Genomic DNA, 7,015 nt, shown 5'->3' with positions numbered 1-7,015 from the left:
GCCGTTATTTCATAAGGGCGTTTGCACACATTTTACAACAATTACAACAGCAGGCTAACATTAACAACAGCAGCAGGCTAACAGCATTGACCAAAGTTAAAAAAAAACATCAACAGGCTTTCTTACCACAGCTCATTTCATGTTCAGTGGCGATATATTTATATTTATACTTGACTCGCTTTGTGGAGCAAATGGTTAGCCTTTCTCCGGTAAATGTGCAATGTTTGTTATAAAACATGGCAACACCTGGTGGCAAATCCATCATGGCCGTCCACGGAGAGCTGTTACGACTCATATTTCATTTGTGCCGTTATTTCATAAGGGCGTTTGCACACATTTTACAACAATTACAACAGCAGGCTAACATTAACAACAGCAGCAGGCTAACAGCATTGACCAAAGTTAAAAAAAAACATCAACAGGCTTTCTTACCACAGCTCATTTCATGTTCAGTGGCGATATATTTATATTTATACTTGACTCGCTTTGTGGAGCAAATGGTTAGCCTTTCTCCGGTAAATGTGCAATGTTTGTTATAAAACATGGCAACACCTGGTGGCAAATCCATCATGGCCGTCCACGGAGGGAGCTGTTACGACTCATATTTCATTTGTGCCGTCATTTCATAAGGGCGTTTGCACACATTTTACAACAATTACAACAGCAGGCTAACATTAACAACAGCAGCAGGCTAACAGCATTGACCAAAGTTAAAAAAAAACATCAACAGGCTTTCTTACCACAGCTCATTTCATGTTCAGTGGCGATATATTTATATTTATACTTGACTCGCTTTGTGGAGCAAATGGTTAGCCTTTCTTCGGTAAATATGCAATGTTCGTCCTCCAAAGCCCTGCCGACAATGGTTGTCATGGATGCGTGGATTGTCATGGATTTGACTTGATCCGGATAAACACACCGGCTTTGCTGTTGTCTCGGTCGCTGTGGTTAGATGAGGAGGAAAAAAAAATTATAATTCCGGCGTGAATCGAAATAGAAAGCAACTACCTTGTCGATTTTTATTGGTGTTATTTTACCAATATCTTTTATTTTGGAGTTTTTTTTTTAATATTCTTAGTTCTTCATAGTTATACACCACAACATTAATGGTAACGGTAATGGTTTTATTTCATTTGAACATGCATCAGATTACAATTGAACGCATCACATAATCAGTTCACAGTTCCACATGTCCAAAAGGAGTAGGAAGAAGCAAAGCTTATTAAATCCTACCCCTCCATATGGTACTTTTACAATCAGTAACAGTTACATTTGTTCACTTCCTGCTTTCCTAATATAGTTTACGTTTTTTTGTTTTTTTATTCATTCATTCATTCATTTTCTACCGCTTTTTCCTCACGAGGGTCGCGGGGGTGCTGGAGCCTATCCCAGCTGTCTTCTACATTTGTTCACTTCCTGCTTTCCATAATACAGTTTGTTTGTTTTTTGGGTTTTTATTTTTTATTTTTTGAGTACTCGTGAATCATTGATGAGTACTCGTGAGTCAGTGAAATTCGAGTCCTTTTGTGTCGAAAAAAGTGTGAGCGGAACCGGAGTCTTCGCCATGGACCAGTGAAACTCGAGTCTTCATTGAGTACCCGTGAGTCAATAAAACTTGAGGTTTTTTTGAGCACTCTGCAAGTCAGTGAAACTCCAGTGTTTGAGTGCCCGTGACTCAGTGAAACTCAAGTTTTCATCAAGTACCTGTGAATCATTGATGAGTACTCGTGAGTCAGTGAAATTCTCGTTTTATTTCATTTGAACATGCATCAGATTACAATTGAATGCATCACATAACCAGTTCACAGTTCCACATGTCCAAAAGGAGTAGGAAGAAGCAAAGCTTATTAAATCCTACCCCTCCATCTGGTACTTTTACAATCAGTAACTGTTACATTTGTTCACTTCCTGCTTTCCATAATACAGTTTGTTTGTTTTTTGGGTTTTTTTTTTAATTTTTAAATTTTTTGGCCCATACCGAAGTACGAGGTGATATGACCATCCGATGACATAATGGTTACCATAGTAACTGTCCATATAGCAATACTATATATATATAGCACATCATGACTGGTTCAAGACTCTTGAATTTTTTTAATTTTAAAATATAGTTATTGAACTTTGAGACACAGTTGGCTGACCATTTGCATCTAAAAAAAAAAATCAGAACATCTACCCCAAGCTACCCCAAAATCAAATCTGACAATTCTACAGTAAATTGGGGGTTATGGGACCCCCCCAACAAAATGACAAAAACCACAAATAATTGATTTATTAATAAAAGAAGGTCTATTTTTGACACCTCCTGCCAGCTTGACGTTGACGTTCGGCCCTTACTAATTACAAAAAATTACAAAAAAAAATGGAAGACGATTGATGAACAGATGGAACTGGAGTCACGGTCTAGTTTTTAGCCCGGTCATCAAGCTAAAAAATAAATCCTCTACCAGTACTTCCAGTAACAATTTCCAATACATTCTTAACTTGTGTTGACTGCCGGTTTTGGTAGTATTTTGAGCCTGATTGCTCGACGGCTAGATAAAGTCCTCATTTCAGGAATCAGAAATCAAGAGTTGGAAAAAAATCAGCATATCAAAATCTAATATCAGACATCCCTAATTATTACCGACTTTTGGTAAAAAAAAAAAAAAAAATTTGCGGAAAAAAACAACTGTTTTCCAAGAAAAATAAAATAAAATCAGTAATAAATGAACACGTACTTTGACGTTATGAGCCAACGCCCAGCGGTATACCGTACCTGCAGGCATTTTACGCTGATTACAGCGCTCCATAATTGATTTACCAGCCATAAAATTATGCATGAACAATATTAATTAGAACAGCAATAAAGAAGCAGGGCCCCGGCAGCGACCCCCCGAGCAGCCTGCACACACACGAGCACTTTGGGCTTGAACTTTTTTTTTTTTTTTTTTTTTTTTGTGCGTCAGTGGTACGTCGTGTTAAATGGGTCACAATACACGACGAGTACGCTCGGTCTGCATCGCAATGATTTTTCAGTTGGGAGTCTGAATGTATCGCCGTCGGCGATATGAATGTGGTTTTGTCTTTGCTATGATGCATTCAAGGGCAGTTGGCAACACTATTGTGTAACGAAAAGACACAAAAAAATAGATTTATGTTTTTAAATCAGATAAAAAAATTCATTAATGTTTTTTTTTTTTATTATCCGGACCAGTGGTCCATTCAGGGACGCTTACAGGAGATCCTGGTTCTTCTGCTGATGTTTTTCTATTTTTCTATCTGTTTTATTTCTCCTCTTCTGCGCAAGGGAATTGATTTTTGTGTGAGCTGACATAAAAGATATAATGGATTGAATTATTGATGCTTTTTTTTTTTTTAACCAGCCTCTAAAATGGTTTTTCCCAGGAGTAGAAGAGAACCAGAGTCATTCTAATATTCTTATTCCAAAAACACACCACGCACTTGAAGGCGGGTGTGTGTCCTGACATGGTGTCATATCGAAAAACAGACCATTTTGTCAACCTAAATTGCAGCTGCAGAAAAGCAAACATAGATTTGTAGACGCAGCACGACGCTCTGCTCGCTTTTACTCGGTCCGTGCGAGAACATGACTTGTTTTTTTTTTACATCTCAATCTAGCTTTGATTGATTTGTTTGTTTGTGTGGTCATTTTTTATTCCAGACGTGAATGAAAATGTCGTATTTTGAAATCTTCCTGACAGTCAGTGAAAACTCGAGTGTTGATTGTGTGCCCGTGACTCGGTGAAACTCGAGTTTTCATCGAGTACTTGTGAATGGTGGCTTCATCAAGCACCCATTAGTCCACCCATTAAACTGGAGTAACCACGAAACGGCGAAAACCGCGTATATATATCGAGCAGTCAATGAAACCCGATTCTTTGTTGGGCATCCGTGAGTCAATGAAACTTGAGTCTTCATCAGGTACCCGCGGGTCAATAAATACTGAGTCCTTGTCGAGCACCTTGGCAAAACTTGAGTCTTCATTGAGTACCCGTGAGTCAATAAAACTCACGTTTTTTTCGAGCACTCCGAGTCAGTGAAACTCGAGTTTTGATTGAGTACCCGTGACTCGGTGAAACTCAAGTTTTCATCGAGTACTTCTGAATCATTGATGAGTACTCGTGAGTCAGTGAAATTCGAGTCTTTTTTCAAAAACTCACCTGTGTGAGCGGAACCTGAGTCTTCGCCGTGGACCAGCAAAACTCGAGTCTTCATTGAGTACTCGTGAGTCAATAAAACTTGAGGTTTTTTCGAGCACTCCACGAGTCGGTGAAACTCCAGTGTTTGTGTGCCCGTGACTCGGTGAAACTCAAGTTTTCATCGAGTACTTGTGAATCATTGATGAGTACTCCTGAGTCAGTGAAATTCGAGTCTTTTTTCGAAACTCACATGCGTGAGCGGAACCTGGGTCTTCGCCGTGGACCAGCGAAACTCGAGTCTTCATTGAGTACCCGTGAGTCAATAAAACTGGAGGTTTTTTCAAGCATTCCGCGAATCAGTGAAACTCGAGTGTTTGTGTGTCTGTGACTCGGTGAAACTCAAGTTTTCATCGAGTACTTGTGAATCATTGATGAGTACTCGTGAGTCAGTGAAACTCGAGTCTTTTTTCGAAAACTCACCTGTGTGAGCGGAACCTGAGTCTTCGCCGTGGACCAGCGGAAACTCGAGTCTTCTTTGAGTACCCGTGAGTCAATAAAACTTGAGGTTTTTTCGAGCACTCCGCAAGTCAGTGAAACTCCAGTGTTTGCGTGCCCGTGACTCGGTGAAACTCAAGTTTTCATCGAGTACTTCTGAATCATTGATGAGTACTCGTGAGTCAGTGAAATTCGAGTCTTTTTTCGAAAACTCACCTGTGTGAGCGGAACCTGAGTCTTCGCCGTGGACCAGCAAAACTCGAGTCTTCATTGAGTACTCGTGAGTCAATAAAACTTGAGGTTTTTTAGCACTCCGCAAGTCAGTGAAACTCCAGTGTTTGTGTGCCTGTGACTCGGTGAAACTCAAGTTTTCATCGAGTACTTGTGAATCATTGATGAGTACTCCTGAGTCAGTGAAATTCGAGTTTTTTTTCGAAACTCACATGCGTGAGCGGAACCTGGGTCTTCGCCGTGGACCAGCGAAACTCGAGCCTTCATTGAGTACCCGTGAGTCAATAAAACTGGAGGTTTTTTTGAGCATTCCGCGAATCAGTGAAACTCGAGTGTTTGTGTGTCTGTTACTCGGTGAAACTCAAGTTTTCATCGAGTACTTGTGAATCATTGATGAGTACTCATGAGTCGGTGAAACTCAAGTCTTTTTTTCGAAACTCACATGTGTGAGCGGAACCTGAGTCTTCGCCGTGGACCAGCGGAAACTCGAGTCTTCTTTGAGTACCCGTGAGTCAATAAAACTTGAGGTTTTTTCGAGCACTCCGCAAGTCAGTGAAACTCCAGTGTTTGCGTGCCCGTGACTCGGTGAAACTCAAGTTTTCATTGAGTACTTCTGAATCATTGATGAGTACTCGTGAGTCAGTGAAATTCTAGTCTTTTTTCGAAAACTCACCTGTGTGAGCGGAACCTGAGTCTTCGCCGTGGACCAGCGAAACTCGAGCCTTCATTGAGTACCCGTGAGTCAATAAAACTGGAGGTTTTTTCGAGCATTCCGCGAATCAGTGAAACTCGAGTGTTTGTGTGTCTGTGACTCGGTGAAACTCAAGTTTTCATCGAGTACTTGTGAATCATTGGTGAGTACTCATGAGTCGGTGAAAATCAAGTCTTTTTTTCGAAACTCACGTGTGTGAGCGGAACCTGAGTCTTCGCCGTGGACCAGCGGAAACTCGAGTCTTCTTTGAGTACCCGTGAGTCAATAAAACTTGAGGTTTTTTCGAGCACTCCGCAAGTCAGTGAAACTCGAGTGTTTGCGTGCCCGTGACTCGGTGAAACTCAAGTTTTCATCGAGTACTTGTGAATCATTGATGAGTACTCGTGAGTCAGTGAAACTCGAGTCTTTTTTCGAAAACTCACCTGTGTGAGCGGAACCTGAGTCTTCGCCGTGGACCAGCGAAACTCGAGTCTTCATTGAGTACCCGTGAGTCAATAAAACTTGAGGTTTTTTTAGCACTCCGCAAGTCAGTGAAACTCGAGTGTTTGTGTGTCTGTGACTCGGTGAAACTCAAGTTTTCATCGAGTACTTGTGAATCATTGATGAGTACTCATGAGTCGGTGAAACTCAAGTCTTTTTTTCAAAACTCACATGTGTGAGCGGAACCTGAGTCTTCGCCGTGGACCAGCGGAAACTCGAGTCTTCTTTGAGTACCCGTGAGTCAATAAAACTTGAGGTTTTTTCGAGCACTCCGCAAGTCAGTGAAACTCCAGTGTTTGCGTGCCCGTGACTCGGTGAAACTCAAGTTTTCATCGAGTACTTGTGAATCATTGATGAGTACTCGTGAGTCAGTGAAACTCGAGTCTTTTTTCAAAAACTCACCTGTGTGAGCGGAACCTGAGTCTTCGCCGTGGACCAGCGAAACTCGAGTCTTCATTGAGTACCCGTGAGTCAATAAAACTGGAGGTTTTTTCGAGCATTCCGCGAATCAGTGAAACTCGAGTGTTTGTGTGCCTTTGACTCGGTGAAACTCAAGTTTTCATCGAGTACTTGTGAATCATTGATGAGTACTCATGAGTCAGTGAAACTCAAGTCTTTTTTTCGAAACTCACGTGTGTGAGCCGAACCTGAGTCTTCGCCGTGGACCAGCGGAAACTCGAGTCTTCTTTGAGTACCCGTGAGTCAATGAAATTTGAGTGTTTGCTGAAAACTCTTGAACAAGTCAAACATTTACTGAAACATTCCGTAAAAGTACATTTGTATCGACAACCAACCGCCACCGGGTCCACCAATCAGGATCAGGTCTTGAGAGAAATTATACTAAATTGTAAATTGAACAAATTTTTTTAAAATATTACAGCAGACTTAAGTTGGGAGAAAATTATAATATTATGGGAATAATGTTGTAATATTATGTGAAATTATTATTTCTTAT

The sequence above is a fragment of the Doryrhamphus excisus genome, linkage group LG6 (assembly GCF_037039965.1).
Source record: "Doryrhamphus excisus strain RoL-2023G ecotype Guam linkage group LG6, RoL_Dexc_Guam_v1.1, whole genome shotgun sequence".
Taxonomy (NCBI): domain Eukaryota; kingdom Metazoa; phylum Chordata; class Actinopteri; order Syngnathiformes; family Syngnathidae; genus Doryrhamphus; species Doryrhamphus excisus.
The sequence above is the reverse complement of the archived record's forward strand: the minus strand, read 5'-3'. Positions refer to the sequence as shown.